General features: G+C 38.9%; 1 long non-coding RNA gene across 2 annotated transcripts in view; it reads left to right on the top strand.

The window, feature by feature from the left end:
• The first annotated feature begins 4573 nt into the window (after positions 1–4573).
• The window catches only part of LOC116450877, a 116340-nt gene continuing 103778 nt past the window's right edge, over positions 4574–17135 (top strand). For both annotated transcript variants that reach the window (XR_004243002.1, XR_004243001.1), the window contains exon 1: positions 4574–4880. This is a non-coding gene — a long non-coding RNA (uncharacterized LOC116450877). The remainder of the gene's footprint in view (positions 4881–17135) is intronic.

A 17135-nucleotide genomic window follows, 5' to 3' on the forward strand; every position in this document is an offset into this window, starting at 1 on the left:
CCAACTTGAGGAAGTTTGGGGGGGTTTAAAATATATTTTGGCATTTAGATTATTTTTCCACACCAACTAGTTTGGTGATAAACTGTATTTATTTGGGTTCTTTTCACTGTGAAATTCTTGTTTGTATTTCTCCAAGAGCTATGGCAAACCTACTAACAAGGGACAGATTGGTTTTTAGTGTTGAAGAGTGTGGTTGGACGCCCACTTTGTATTTATAGCCAATGAAAAAAAGACAAACAGTTCGCACTTAAATCACATTTTTAAAATATTCATTAGAAGAAATGAGACAGAGGCTGCCATATTCCGTTAAATTTTGAAAGTAGGACTTAAACTGCCCATTTAATTAGGTGGCACTTTGCCCCCTTACACTCTTTAAATCTTGTCCTTTGCATTTATGACAGGTACAGATATATTTATGGCATTTAATTATAGGCAAAGAGACCATTTCCTGCCATAGTCATAATACCACAGAACAGCTGATGTGAAAATTAATGATAATGAGAGATACTTAGTTTCTTGTTACTTTATTAGTAAAGAAATGTATTGCTTCAAAGATTGCTCTACACTTGAGAAATATTCAGTGCAAAATGCTGAAGCAGCCATGACATTCAAGTGAGAATGTGAAGATTTATCTTGGCATATGGTGATAGAAAGAAGGCGATATGTTTTGACAAGTATCGTAATTTGACAGTTAAAATAAATACACAGTCAAACAAAAAAGGGATGGTTGATGAAAAGTATGTGCTGGGTTCTTTTCCTATAGTTTCTCTGTTTGAATAACACAGAAGCTTCTGTGCTATTGGTAATCTGGAACATCTGCGGACTCTTTGAGTGAGAACCAGTGGCATTGTATCTCACATTACAGCATTGCATTTTTTTGGATATTTCCAGAAACAATACTGCAGCACTGCACAGTGGGAGCTTACCAATGTATTACTCACAGCTGAATCATGAAGGTTATCACAAATGACTAAACAGAGAGAACTATGGGAAGATCTTCCAACAAATTTGTTGGTCCTTTCTTTTTTGTTCCTTTGGTTGCTGGCAAAGGCGGAGGGGCGGGGGGGGGGGGGGGGCCCACAGGAGGCTTGAAAGCACTCAAACCTTCAAAAGAAATTAATTTTATACTGAAAAGTCCTGAAAAGTGTCTCATAAGGGTCAAACCACCCTGACACTCAAGTGTTTTCATGAAGATCCAGCAGTGCGTTAGAAGCCCTGGCTGTGCCTGCAGGAGCAGGGAGCGCTGGAAGTGCAGCCTGTCCAGGGAGAGCTGGAGCTCAGCAGTGGTGAGGGCAGGGCTGATGAGCCCAGGCTGCTTCCTGGGCTGGACCAGGCAGAGGCTGAGCTGCCTTGCTTGGTACTTGTTGGATGCCCCTTTGCTCAGCTCTGTGTACCAGTTTTGTCCTTCAGGAGCTTCATGGAGGACCATCTTTGGTATGGAGATGTGATTATTGAATGGTACAAATTATTTCTTGGCTTTATCCAATGTGTTGATGTATTCAAACTGAGGATCTGACTCACAACATCTGTTTTGTTCATCACTGTTATTTCCTTGCATTACTCTTCCTATTTATTCTGTATAAAAATTTGGAATAGTTTGAAAGGAAACAGAGAAAGACAGACTTTTGTTACATGCAACATTTTTTTCTTTAGAGAAATTCGATATTGGTGTACACATTTGCCAGGTGCTACTGTACTTTGATGGATACTCTGCTTTTCTGCCAGGAAAAGGATCTCAATTCATTAAAGAATATATTAAATATAGCATAATACAACTTCCTTTTATTTAGGTTATTGTTGTTGTGTAGCTCTTACCAACACAGAGGTATTTACTTCTTAAATTTGTATTATTATAGAAATTATATCCTTATAAATCTGCTAGTCTCAAATTTAGATTTGACCCACTATAATTTATTAATTATATAATTTTCTGTTACCAAATATAATTAGACTTCTATATATTTTGAAAATTTCAGGGGACTTCTCTGTCAGTAGCTGCACCTCACTGCCTAGTATATGTCAGTATATTTTTTTCATTATATTACATAATAATCTAGAAACTTAAATAATCATGGCTGTACCATTCTCCAGACCTGAGTCTGATCTATTTAGTTTCTTTTGTGAGGGACATGTTCCATAACTTTGATAATTCTTTCCTGTTCTCTTTAGTTTGTTGTGGGTTTTTTTTGCTGTTGGTTTTTTTTGTGGTTTTTTGTGGGTTTTTTTTGTGGTTTTTGTTGCTGTTGTTTTTTGTCCTGACATTTCCCTTCACTACAGGAAGGAAGAGGGATAGAACCACCCACACTCTTAGGTGGTGAGCTTATTATGGATTCATTGAGTTGTATGATAATGGTTTCATTACTGACTTCAGGGCCACCACTGTGTCTGAAAAGTACTCAGGATGAAGTTTCTAGGAGGTTTTTAAATTAAACTGGAGGGGTTTCCCCTCCCTAAATACTGTGTCTGTTCTGTCCCTCTAAAAAAAATGGAAAAGTTGTAGTTTTCCATGGAATAAAAGGTGTTAAAGGTCTCTGAAAAATAAATATGGCAAGGTTGCTAGAGTTTAGCAGAGCTTACTGCTAGTGAATATCAGTACTTTAAGATCTCAGGTTGCCTAATTTTTCTTTTCTTAATTACTAGTCAATGAAGGCCATGTTCTTGAGCTAAAATGTAGGGGGAAAATTATGACTTGGAAAGTGTCTGACTTTTCCAAGCTCTTCAGTTTCCCTAACTAGAATAGATGAAATTACTGTGGCAATCAAGATTGCTCCTTTGAAAGTAATTTAACCTTATGTTTTTGTCAAAGAGTCTTTAAGAAACCTGGACAGATCAGCACTGATACAACACAGGTTTAGAGCTGTGCAGAATATTTCATTTCAGTTGTATGAAATTCATGTACATATTAATTTTAAAAAGTACATGATGTCATTTTATGTATATGAGGCTTCTGTGTTATGTAAAAAAAATTCTCTGCGTGACTGTTCCATTTGCAGAATGCATATATAGAAGGCTTGTTTTACAAGTGCCTATGCAATATTTGGCTAGGTTCATTGCAGTTATTTCTATTTTTTAATATATTTATAACCTTATATTAGGAAAAAAAACTCCACAAAGCCACCAAAAAACCACAAACAAAACAAACAAACAAACAAACAAAAAAAACCAAACCAAAAAACCCCAGGCCAAAAATAACACAGAGCCAAAATCAACCAGGCTAGAATTCACATCCTATCTTCTGTTTGGTGGAGTGGTTGCCTCTGCTAATGGCACACCTGTAACCTCTGGCCTAAGGCAAGCCAGTAAGCTCCTGTGCTTGCTCTGTCCAGCTGCTTTTGAAGCTGGGAGTTGCTTTTTGCTTGAATTTGTCTCCCTTTTCTGCAGCCCTGCGTTGTGCCATAGCTCAGCTTGCAAACAGCTTTGGGGTTTGCCTGCATTTCCTTTGTTGTATCTGGTTCTTCTTGAAACCACTCTGCAGCCAAACACCTGCAAGCACCTTGTTTGCTTGCTTATGGGAAGTAAAGCAGGCAACTGAGATTGATCACGCTGTGTGCAGAGCAAACAGTTTCTGAGTGCATCCTTCTTGTAGCTATATATATGCATACACATACCTTTATAGGCACTTTTCAGGTGAGGTATATTTAGGCCCATGTGCCTTAATTGAAAGCAGGTGGCTTTTCTGAGCAAGCAGGATAGACAAAAGCTTGTCGGGGGGAGGAACAGGAGCAATGCCTTGATGCTTTAAGAAGTACAAGGTAAATATCTCCTTGTCTGCGTCCAGGTATACAGAACAAGGAGAGAAAACAAGGAGATATTTGCCAGATGAGTCACAAAAATGACCATGTGATCTCAAGAAAATGAATTGTCCCCTTCCAGTGGGAACCAGCCTGCTAGTTCTCTGTTTGGGTCTGTTTTTCATAAGCTTCTAACTTGAGACCTTTAAAACAAATGGAACAGCAAGCTTCTGAAAACACAGATTACCTCAAGGTGGGCCTTCCCAGCATTGTTGCTCCATGTGTTCTGCTGTTTGTGAACTCTCATGTCCTCCCAGCAGGGAAGATGGTGCTGGCTGTCCATGACCCAGGACGAGGCTTTGTTTGACAGATAATCATGAGAATAAAGCAGGTTGTCTCTCGAGGCTCCTTTCTGCCATTTATGCCTTCTGTGATAACAGGAGGAGAGTTAGCCCTGCTTCTGGCTTTCACCCTTATGCAGTCTGACAAGGACACTGTGATTCCTATGGCATAACATGGTCTGCCAGCACAAAATCCTCTGCATGTGCAGCATCCCTATCCTGTGCTTAGTGGGCTGGACATGAGAGAAGTATTGTGCTTGGGCCAGGTACAGAGGGAGGAATTGAGACAATTAGTGAGGCTCTTGATTCTACGTTGTAAGTTCTATGTGGACCACAGGCTGCCCATAGAAGATCTCTTCTAATTTGTGAGATCTCAAACTGCAGTTTCTGAATTATTAAGCAAAAGGATGAGGCATTTCAGAATAACAGTGGCTTTAGGTCATAGAAGACAGGGTGTGTTATCTCACTTTACCGGGAAACCAACAGAAAGAACATCCTGCAGACAAGACAGAAAACTGATTGCTTTGGTTTGAGGGAGAGGATAAAACATCTTTCCTGGGTTGAGGCTGGAGGACAGAATGAGAGCCTAAATTCTGGACCAGAGGTCTTGGTAATAGAAATAGAGTGGAGTCTCTATTTCTGGAGACACTGTGCTTTTATAGTGGAGAGCCTGTTAATCTTGTGGTCTCCTTGAGTCAGCCTTGAACTGCAGCTTCCTAACTGCAGTATCCTTGATAGCCTGTGCTCTGCTGGATTAAGTCACTGTCTTCTCTTCGACATACAGATGCTTCTCCTCAGGGCACAGCAGGTGAGTCTTGATGGCAATATTTAGTTGATTCTTTTATTCCTATGGATGGTTTATCTGCATGTTGCTTAGAAACAGGGCCTGTGTGTGGGAGGAAGTGCATTCTGGTAGGAACTCAAAAGTTGGTCTCTTTTCAGAACACAATTACAGAAAAAATATGCTTTTAACCATTTAGGGAACTTCCTCATAAACTCTTCACTGAATGTCTGGTGCAGAGTTTTGGTCTTGCTCACAGCTTGATTTGTGTTCTTAAAGAAGAAATGCAGCTAGGTCAAACACTTTTTAATTAATATATTCCAGATAATTCTGAAAATCATTTTCTCATTGAATGACACCCAGGCCATATATTTTCTTCTGGTGTTTGTAATATCTTTTGCCTATGTCTCTTTTGCTAGATCAGCAAACTGTCCCTTACTGTGAACACTGAATGTCAGGTCTCCAGTGCATTGCTTGGACAGAGTAGAGGCCAAGCTTGTTTTTGCAATCCCAAATCCACTGTACAGAAAAATGTCCTTATAGGAAACTGAAATTGTATATCTAATGCTGGAAGTGAACTTGGTGGGACTTTGACTTTGCAATCACTTCACCCAACTGGGCAAATGTAAGCAGCATTCTTAACTAGATCCATTCAGATAATGAAGTTTTTTTGAGTCTGCTGAACAAGTAGCACCTGTTCAGAGTAAGGCTTGAAACCTGTTAACAGGCTGCCCTAATAGTGGCATTTCAGATTTGTTGTAGAGATCATTCTTATTCTTAATATCTTTAACCACAAAAAAATAGATCTGTAATAGAGGAGTGAAAGCCATGTGATAAAAGATGTGCTATTGGCCTGCTCCAAAGCTCTGCAATTGCCATTGAGCTCAGCTGTGCAGATCTAGTTTAGACAAAATAATCTGCTGAAATCTGAGGGTTTGATTTATGAAGGGAGCCAGCTTTGCGTGAAGCAGCAGCGTGACTCTTGGGAATATATTGGGGTGGAAGGTGTTTAAAGGGCAATCTGCCAAAGCAAGTCTATATGTGAAGGGCACCTGGCGACACTCTGTTCTTTGGGGCTGGGCCATTTGCCCTGATTTATTTGCAGTAAGATGTCCAGTCTGCCCCCTGCAGCTCCAGGAGCTCACCCTGAGGTCCCATCTCACATTTCTTTCCCTCTGATAAGTGGAGGAACTCCTGCTTTTGCTGCTGCCAGATCCATTTGGGGTTGTAACCCTGGTGCCAGAGTAAGAGATGCCTTGTTCTTGAGCAGAATACTGGGCTTGCTTCAGAGCCTCTGTCATCTGCTTTGACATTTGCCTAGTATTGGTACTGCTGATGTGTTCAATGACCAGTTAAAGGTGCTGCTCTGATTAAAGATGTGTCTGAAGATCCTGCCATGCCCTAAATGTGTCTACCTCTTCTCAAGGAACTATGGTTTTCAGCTAATCCAAATGATGCAGCAGCAGTTCTCTGTGGCAAGAAGGTGGGTACAGCAGTGGCTGTTCTAGCCCCACACAGAGCCTGTGCTCTGAGCTGAATGTGAACTGAGGGTGATGGTGTGGAGGGTTGGCTGGGAAGGAGGATGTGTACAAGTTTGGAAGACACAGAGCTGTGTGAGCTGGTACAGCTCGATTAGGTGAATGAGGTGAAAAATAGAGAGAAAATGAGACCCATTGTCGTGCAGATCCTGCCGGCAGCCATGGAGCTGGTTCATGCAGCACGGCTCACTTTGTTGCTGTGGTAACCACTGTGCGATTTTTTGGATATTTATACTGTGTAAAAGGAGCTTGGGTAACCTAAAGATAGCATGGATGACTCTATTGCATGAGTCCCTTTGGTGGGGGTCAGAGTTTGATTCCTTTAGAAAAATTTACCTGATGCTGTCTTATTTTTCCCAAAATTGGTGAAAAAAGCTGAGAAATTGGCACTTGTGTAGCCTGGGGAGTGGGGTGAGGTAGTGGCAGTGCTTGGGGCTTGTCAGAAAAACCCAGTTCTTAGTTCCATTTTGTTCTCTTCCCAATATATTTTTGTTTGTGCATTAATTTAAGCTTTCGGTATCAATGTTCAGTCCTCATGGGATGACTCTTTTCAAGGCAGGGGATGCTGCCTGCTTCTGTGAAATCAAATTAGGTAGGAGATGTGTAAAGCACCATGATCGTGCTGTTGGGAGTGGAACCTTGCTGGTTCCAAAACATGACAGCAGCTGTGAAGCCCTACGGGCATCAGTCCGTGTTCTGGCAATGTTGGTTTCTTCTTTTGGTATTTCTTACTTGGCCACATTGCAGGATTTTTGACAAGATATATTTTGTAAAGTTTTCTGTTTTCCCAAGTGTAGTGAAGCTACTTCAGCAATTACCTTGTACAGCTTCTTGTTCCCAGAAGCTCGGGGAGTGGGAAGGCATTTGAGCGTTCGCTGTTCTGATCTGATCTCTCTGAAATGTTTCTCCTTCCTGCAGATCCCAGCTTCTCACTGAATGAGTCTCACTCAGCACAGTAAGGAGCAACAAAGAGCAGCCCCTTGCCTCAGAGCAGGCTAATTTACAGGTTGAACTTTGCAGCAGCTTTTCTGTTACAATTATCTGAAGTTTCCCAGCACAATCTGTTGGTTTCAGTTGTGTTGCCCTTTTGCTGATTAGGTGAACTGCTGCTTTAGCAGCAGCGCATCGCTGCCTCCAGGAGTGTGTGCGAAAGTTTGTGGTTTTCCAGGGAGAGGAGTTTAGAAAATGGGAAGTTCCGTTGTATGTTTTTGAAGTCTTTTTAAAAACAAGACAAACCAAACCAGCCTAACAAAAAACCTCCAAACCAAAAAAAAAAAAAAAAACCAAAAAAAACCCCACCCTGCTAGCTTCAGATCAGAGATTTAAAGTTCGGAGGAGTTAAAATATGGGGAAAAGAGTTTTTCTTTTCTTGGCGAAATCCTCTCAGAAATATTTATGATTTGCAGTCATTTACCTGAACACTTGGCCCATACTGCACAGACTCAGGACTCAGAAGAGTTTCTCAGTTCACTTTTAGACAAGTATCATAGAATTGTTTAGGTTGGAAAGAACTTCTAAGGTCATCAAGTTCAACCAAGGACATGGAAGCACACATTTTCAGTGGTGTATTTTTCTCCAGGATGCTCTTGGCCATGACACAGATGCAGGCAGTTGGGGATTATGAGTTGCAGCTTTGTGTTTTGTTGACAGGTGTTAACTCTGGGGGTTTGCCAACCCTCATTGGGTGAGACTTCCTTCTGCTGTGCTGGAAAGCTGGTAAGTGGCAGGAACCCCTCTTATATGTTTTCAGGATGTTCAGGATCCCTTCTGGGCTCTGACTTACCCACTGCTGGGAACCTGCTCCGGTTAGCTGGCATATTATTGGTATTATTTTCAGTAACTTTAGCCTGGAGGATTCCAGCCAGGAAGGTGGTGATGTACAGAGAGATTCAAAGTGGTTTGTGCAACACTTCTATTTCCTCAGCATAGCTGGGAATGCTTTTGACACATCGCACTCACTGGGCCCCAAACCACAGCTGCTTGGACCCCTGTAAATTTAAATTCAGCAGTTCCAGCATTCCAGTTCAAGGAGCTGTTAGGGCAATGTGTTTTTCTCTTTTAGAAGTACCCACAAAGCTAAAAGTGGAGCTTTATGGACAAATCACAAGTGCAGCTGTTGCCATTCAGATGCGTTTAAGTGGCAGAAACCAGAACAAGTTTTTTTCTGAGTGTTTAATCGTCAGTTTCCCAAGTTTTATGACCTTGTTTTGTACCTTTTACTTAAAATACTTGCATTTTTTTCAAATACCTTCATGCAACTACAGATTAATGCTTTTATTTGCTGTATTCACCCTGATTCTGCTTCCACTGGAAAAATTTATTCCTTGGTGATAATAATGAAATAGAAGGGAGACTATGGCATTGACAGAAGCTGTAAAATATGTAAATAAAACTAAGATTTCTTCTCCTGTCATCTCTCTGGGGATGGCAAATAACAAAATGGTTATGAGGAACAATATTTTACTTCAGATTGAACAGTAAACCAGAGATAACTTAGATACCCTGACATAATTCAATACGTTTATCTTCAACTATAGCAGAAAATCTCAGTCCCACGCTAATTTTTCAATTTAGGTAATTCCATTCTGCCTTTTCTACCTGAGGTGCCTTTGGTGTTCAGTTATTATTTCAAGGTATTCTTTTGTGATTGCCTCTTCTCCAATAGCTTTATTTTCCTAGCAAGCCAAATGCTTCAGGCTTATCTACAGAAACTGTGAATAAGAGATAAATGTATGGAATTGCACATTCAATTTGGAAACAGTATATCCATAGCAAGTCAGAAGTTGTTTGATTTGGCTTAGAATAATTGCTGTTATAGTGGAGGTGGGACAGTTTATGAAGGTTTTGAGTAAATTTCTCCTTTGAGTGAATAATTTCCTTTAGACCGCAGTCCTTTGAAGTGCAGAAAAACTGTACCCACAACTTTAGAACAATAACTGGTTTGTATTCTGGTTTTGGTGCTCTGTGATACACAGATGTGTTAACAGTTCTGCTTCTGGAAGTTCTGGGTGATACTCACACTAGGAAATATACTTAATTTCCCACTTCCTTTTGCTTAACTGCAAAAGAGCTAAAATGTCAAGCAGTAGCGATGCATGATGGAGCCTAAAGGAATTGCAACCCTCACATCCCTTTTTACTGCAGTATTTATAAAATAATTTACCAGCGTTAAGTTTCCAATTCCAGCTTTATGGAGAAAACAAGGTTTATCATAGGCAAACAGATGGTTTCCTGAAATTATTATCTTTTTCTCTGTTCAAAAGTCCACAGTAATAGGATATCAGCAATCCCTGGTGAGGTGAATCTGTGACCATGGAGTTTATACACAGGAAATTCACAAGTTTTGTGCTTCTTTACTAAAGAAGAGATTTCATCTCTACACTAGAAAAATAAATAAAAAATTAGAGGGGATAAGGAAATTGTTTCAGGCCTCTGGTTTTTGGTTTGAAGATGGAAAGTAGTAGCTCAGTTTAAAAAACAAGACCCTGTTTTGAATTAATAATTTTCAGAGAATGTTCATCTGCAGCTGAGTTTCTCAGATGAAACAAATTATACAATTTGAATTAGTTTCTCACCTGTAAATTAACCCACTGGTCTTTTATGGCACTTTTTATTATGACAAAATTTGTAGAGGTGAAATACCACCACTGATTATTTATACTCATCACAGAAATGAAATTGCAGGATGTGGTTGCAATAATGAGCATTATTTACTCTTGTGGAATTGTAAAGATGCTAACATAATCTGATTTAAATTCAGATTCAGCTGCTTTTGAAATAGTTATTCCATTTCTTCATTCATCATACTTTTGTAACTAAACTTTCTCACTTAAAAATGTAGACTAATGACTGGGGAATGAAAACAGTCATCAAAATTTCATTAAGTATATATATTTGAGCTGTCGTTTAACTGTGATTCTTTCTCCCAGGTGAATGTATGACAGGGCCAACACTCATGGGATTCACCATGGCTGACTTGAGATAAATGTAGCTGTAATTGCAGATAAATCTCAGATAGTTCTCTGAACTTCCTTTATTTTCAGTGAAGGCACATTTTGACTTTCAATTCCTTTGGCCTGTTGCGTTTTATAATACTTTGAATCACACTTAGAATTTTCTGTCATTTTACTAACTATGAAGTTATCTGTGCTGGTAGCTCAGAAGCAGATTTACAAACATGTAAAATGTAAATGGTTTGCAGTTTTTTGTTTGGAGTTTTTGGTGAGGGATGGAACTTAACAGAAAAACCCAAAAACATCTCAGATTTTTTTTTTTTTTAGATTTTCCCAGATCTTCTGCCCTGGATACTGTTCTATTTTTCCAAAATGCTTCATTTATCATAATTTTTCTTCTAGTACTTATGGAACTCAGGGTAATATATACAAATTATCTTTCTTCCTGGTGCTTCCACTTTTCATGTTATTTATTTCCAAGATTTCTTTAGGAGATGAACCAATGCCAGGAGAACATCAGCGCCACTGAGCTGTGGCAGTAATTTTGTTTCTGCTGAGAGTGAGCCTGTGCATTAAAACACTACCAAGAAATGGTGCATGGGAACATATAAATTACAGAATGCTACAAGTATATCCTGTGAATGGGTGGGTGTTAAAGGTATCACACCTGGTATTAAGGAATCTTCTGGCTCACTGGAGTATTTCACAGTCCATAATGACCAAATAACTATGAATTAAAATGAGAACTGTTGGAAAATCAGAGGTGTGGTAAATTATTTCAGCTTTTTTTTTTTTTTTTGCATTTCATTTTTGCAGTTATTCTGATTTATTGCCTGCCAAGTCTGGTGAGTTATTAGACAAAGGAATGCAGTGGTATCTGGAAAGGGATAGAAATATCTGAACCTTGTCACAGTGTGCACATCTTGGCCACTTTTCAAAGGGCTGGGGGAAGCCTGGAACCTCCCTCCTATGCATTTGGGATCGTGTTTCAGTGCAAGTCCCTGCCTGAGCCCTGTGTCAGCAATGCCTCTTGTCTTGTCACATTCCTGGCTACTCCTGGTCTTTCTAGATTTGTCTCATATCCAGGAAATGATGACTAGTAAGATGATGAATTAGGAACACTGCCACCAGTGTAAAACCAGTTCTCTCCAAGTTTTTCTGTCACCTGCCTGGTTCTATGCCTCAAATCTTGTCACATCTTCTGTCCTTTGGTTCTCCTCTGGCTGGGGATCTGGCCCAGGAGGAGGGAGTGAATACTTCAGCATTTTAAATTCAAAATGTAAATCTCCAGAAGTCTATGCTTAGCAGCCATTTATTAACCCAAACCAGCATGAAGCAAGTACTGGGTATGCCTAGGAGTACCAGCCTTTTGATGGTGTTTATCAGCCAAATGCCCAGCTTATCTCCTAAATTCTGGGTGGGTTTGCTAGCTAAGTACAGCTCTTTGTTGGCATACGTGCAGTCTGTGCATTAGGTAACTCACAGACCCCTTGGTGCAGAGCCACTGACCACATCCAATATCCAACAGTGTTGAATTTTATTTGGATTAAAGACTCTGGCTATAGAACCATGGGTAAAGGTAGAGATGAATGTAGAGAAAGGTACCCTAACCACTTAGCTGGAAGTATTCTTCAGTGGGAGTCTTTAAATCCTTCTTTTTGAAGCTTTCATCTTTCTTGGGGTAAGTAAGCAATTGCTGATATTGAGTTAGAAAATGTGCCTTTAGTTGATTGGTTAGAGGTTCTTCTGGAGAGAGGGAAGACCTCAGTTTCTTTCAAAGTATTTAAGCATTTCTACAAGTATGTGACTAGAGCCTGGAACTGATGTCTCTCTGGTAAGGACTCTAACCACCAGGGCATTCAGTAATTTTCACTGGTGTAATAACTGGTGTGTGTCCCACTGAGAATCACTTACAGGAAGACAGATCAACAGATTCCTACTGAATATTCCCAGCTGGCTGATAGAGATGATTCTTTCATCAATAAGGTAACCTTTATGAATGCCAATATCTAAACAAATTGAATATTTGCACCCCAAGTTAGTGCTATTTTGTGGCAGGGTGCCTAAAATCTTTTTGCTGAGTAAAGAGAATTCCTTCCCTAAGCTTGAATTTAATTCTCTTTTGGTTGTCCTGCACGGGACATTTAAGGTGATAAAACTTGTAGTTAACTATCTGCTGATGCTGTTTCCATGAGACACAGCTGATGTGAAAATGCTCTCAATAGTATCTGACTGGAGGGTGAAAGGCCTTAACATGCTCCAGATCTCTTAAGTATCTCTTTTCTTGAGGTATTTTCCAATGTGTTTGATGAAAGTGCTTGCTATCAAAAACTAGAAGAATTGCTCTTCTAGTAGAAAGGTATTAATAATAGATCTGTTTTGCAACCTGAATTTTTATCTTCAGTACTCTGGATACTGGAGTAGTGAGTGGTATATGAAAAGAATATATGAGATTTAAAAAACTGGGAAATTGAATGTTTGAAATACTTGTTTTTACTTAAAACTCATAATCTTGTTGGGGTAAAAATTTGTTTGCTATTTCCACAGTTTTATTAATTAGAGCCTTCTGCACTTCACTGTGAATCTCTCAGCTGTGGCTGAGCAATAATCATACATTTCCTTATCCAGCTTGACACTGCTGATAGCTCTTGTAATTCATTCTCTTGATTATGTTTGGCAACTCATAATTTGCTGGTAGCTGGTGTATCAGAATGAGAGTTCCTGGTTCCCCTGGCATTCACACCATTTAACTCTCATGACATGATTTAATTAGAGGGAATTACCTGAACGTTATTCCTACTTGCTTTCCATTTTAGGGGGGTGTAAGACAAACTGAGTGTCCATTCCATCAAAACAAGGAAAAGGACAAACAGCCTAATCCTTGATGGATAGGGAATTTGCAAAAACAAGGAACTCAGTCCCTTGGCTCTCATGCTGATCTGTCTCTTAATTAGACAGGATATAAATGAAGCTTACTGAGATATGACAGGAGAATTTTTTTTTTAAGTCTTACCAATAATTTGATGAATGCTTTATTCTTACTTGTAATCAGAGATAATCTACTTGCATTTGTTCACATGTATTTTTGCCTCTTCATAAAAGCCTTTGCTATTCCTTTGGTTCACGTACAAGATCTGACGTGTGTGATCAAAATCTGTAACATAAATGAACATGTGATGAATTACAACAGTTCAGAATTTGAACTGTACAATCTCAGCCAGTGACTGAATGGTGCCACCTCTTCTGCCAGCTGGCAGTCTCATGGGAGAAGCTCTTCACGTAATAAACAGAACAAAACCAACAAAAAGTCTCGAACCCAACCAAATAAAAAGGCCCCCAAACCCCAACCCAACACTTTATGCATGGTGTGGAGGACTGGAAAGGTGACCTTGGGTAGGATTTCTACCAGAAGAGTGCACAAAAGAGTTAATTTGCACTTGCACTGTAGATGTTTTGTGGTAGAAAGGAGGAATGAGTTAAGTAGTGAACTAAATAAAGCTGTCACCAGATTTCGTTTGTATGAAGATATTTTTGCTAGACAATTTTTATCACACACAATCTATTGCCAGCTTGCAAAGCATTGTGGGATTCTGTCCAAGACACTTCAATGTTAATTGACTTTCTGTGTTTGCTATACTAATTGAATATAATCATGAGAATTTTGGGAACAGGAAATGCAATTATTATTATTATTATGAATTCTACAGAGAATTTTAATATTAAGAAATTTTATTGTTGTGGGTAACTTTTGAGAAATATTTTTCTCATGGGTTGATACCTCTGTGATGTGCTTAGGATTCCATGTGTGTGTTCATATGATTATGGACTGCTTTATAACCTTCTCCTCACAGAAAACCCTAAAGTGAATAAATAACACTGCTCCCGTATAGCGTAGAAATCTCTAGCAAAGAATTACCCTGTGAGATGTTTTTGTGCTAGAAAAAAGGCAAGAGACAAATATCTTTGTTTCCTCATTTAGAGTCTTTGGGCCTATAACCTACCTTTTTGGGTTAAGAGTAACAAAAGTGCATACAAGGTGCTATACCCTTGTTGACATCTTCCTTTTACAAGCCATGTGAGTGACAGCAGTGAATCTGAAAATCATTTAACCCTCACTCTGTTTTTTGTCTTTATGTTTTTACACAAATTTTCATTTATAGTTCACCAGTGTCTAATGATTGAATGGAACTTTTTGTTCATTTACATCAGGGTGTCCTTTTTTAGATATGCAGGAATGTAAAAATAATTAATTAAACATTAATAGTGGAAGTGAGAGTAGCACTCTCAGCATGATCATTCTGTCAGCAGATGAAATGAAGATCTTCTGTGTGGGTGACATAAAACCAAATACAAGAATCAAGAAGCTCCTCATGAATAAACATGATTTCTTGAAAACATCGTCATTTTCCCTGATCTTGTTCTATCTTATTCCTTTTAAAATTTTTATTATTTTGTTTTTAGAAACAGTGTTCAGATGTTCCTGGGATGGTAATGTGGAGTTGCTAGTGACCCTTGGCATGTGTTACCATGATGTCAGGATGTTTTAAAGGCTTTTTGCAGTCTTACTATTTCAAGTCCAATATATTTTTTTCTGAGATTGCCTGGCAGTGATGTAGCCTAAACAGATTGTTTGTAAGTCTTGGAAATTTCGATGCAAAGGGTGCACTTTCATTTAAGCCATAGATCTTTGCAGCAGGAAAATGATTGCAGCACATGTTATGCAAAAGGTAATTCACTTTTGATGAGACATTCAAACGAGCAGAGGCTGTAATTTTCAGCTTAAGTACTAAAGGTGGGGGAATCTGTAGTTATTTGTTTTAGTGATTAAGATGCAAAACCACAAAGGACAAGAAATTCCCTGAGCAGGAGCAGAGCTGTACTTCCCATGTGGATTCCTTGTAGTCAATGAAACTACAGATGTTTTTTTGAACATCACCAAAATGGGATTGTGGTATCTTTTGAATTTTATTTTTTTTAACTTTAAATAATACAGCATACATTTGGTGAGGTATTTGAAACTAAAAATAGAGAATGTTGAAGTTTCTTTTATCAATCAGTTCTTATTTTGGAGCAAAACCATCATTTTCAATGTCAGAATTATTTGCAGGAGTACATTTGATTATTCTGGTCCACCATTTTAAATGGGCTGGAGCAGAACTTTCAGGACTAGGTACTTTTTCTTTGTAATGTGTAAAAATCTCTTGATTTGCCTTTCATTTGCTGAAATATCTATTTTCAGTCTTTGATTGAACCACCCTGAATTGATGAATCCTCCTCTTTTGCATCATTCTCATTTGTATATAGCTCCTAATCAGAATGATTTCTTCTTTCTTTTTGATCTAAATAGCTTCTGTTGATGGCTCTGACTTTCCTAGACAAGGGATTTTATTTCTGCAATACATGATGAGCATGTTTCAAACTCTGTATCTTGCCACTGTATTGTTTGCTGCTGGAGACAGCTCTGGAAATTCTGTTAACTGCCCTACTACTCTTTCTTTTACACTCTTTAACTAGAAAGGTAACTTTTGCAGCTCATCTAGATGGTGCAATGTTAGTGAGAAACTGTGTTCTGCCTGGAAGGTGGGGCAGTCCTCAAACTTGTATGTGAGAGATACAAATCACTTTGTTCTGAACTCTCTTGCATTTTCAGAATCTGAGGAGATTTGTTCTGAACTCTTTTGCATTTTCAGAATCTGAGGAGATCATTGAATGCTAGTAGAGGAAAATTTTGGTTTGCAGAGCTCTAGGATGTAAGTGCTGTGTCTGTTACCTAGTTGAAAATTACTTTTCTGGGATCAGGAGGAGAATTTATCAGGAACTTGGTGAGAAAATAGGGTGTTTTCTGTTAGATGTCAGAGATGTCATCTGTCTGAGACCAGGGAGTTTTAATTTTTAGCATAGAACTTTTGATGAGAAGAGTATTTCGAGGCAGGGATAAAATCCTGACAACTGTAAACCACGTAACTCAAAGTCTGTCAGTAATCCCGGTATTGAGGGGGTTTGCAGAGAAATTCCTTAAGCCTGTCAAGAAACAGTCTTGGAAGGATCAATAGTTAACTACTGGGCTTTCTGTCAGAAATATCAGAAAAAATAACCAAAAGGATACAAAAAAACATTTGCAGTTGTTACTTCAGTGGAGTATTCAACCATGGAATAGTCACAGTGATCTTCTTGGCTTTTATATTACTTAAAAGCCAAAGTGAAAGAAGGAAAAACAAACTCCCAAAAAAACTATGCCAAGGGTAGGGTTGGGGGATTGCCTCTCTGATATTTTTTTATTTTCCTCATGTATGTGGTTTTGTGTAACTTAAAGCTCCAGAAGTAAGTTCTACGTGTGCATAAAAAATAAATCCACTAAATTACTAATATTTGTAACAAATCAAGTCATTTAGATAGAATAGAGCTAGATAATAACTGGACTGAAGGACCTTTGCGATGTGGTTGGTCTCACCTCTTGCTTAAAGCAGAGCCAACATCGAAGTTAATTCAAACTTAAAATTTTGATTTGGTTGCTTATAGTCATGCAGAGATGTGTTTTTGTTATTTCCAGGGATGGAGATTGCATGACATCTCGGAGATGTCCACCATTTCGATGTTCCAGCACTGAAAGTTTTTTCCTAGTATCTAATCAGAATATTGCTGGTTTAACTCGTGTCTGTTCTCATCTTTTGTTTTGACTTTGCACCTCTGAAATCCTGCCAAGTCCACCACTAAACCATGTCCCTAAGCATCACATTTATGCCTTTTAAATATATCCAGGGATGCTGCTTCAACCACTACCCTGGGCAGCC

This window comes from Corvus moneduloides, chromosome 14, assembly GCF_009650955.1.
Source record: "Corvus moneduloides isolate bCorMon1 chromosome 14, bCorMon1.pri, whole genome shotgun sequence".
Taxonomy (NCBI): domain Eukaryota; kingdom Metazoa; phylum Chordata; class Aves; order Passeriformes; family Corvidae; genus Corvus; species Corvus moneduloides.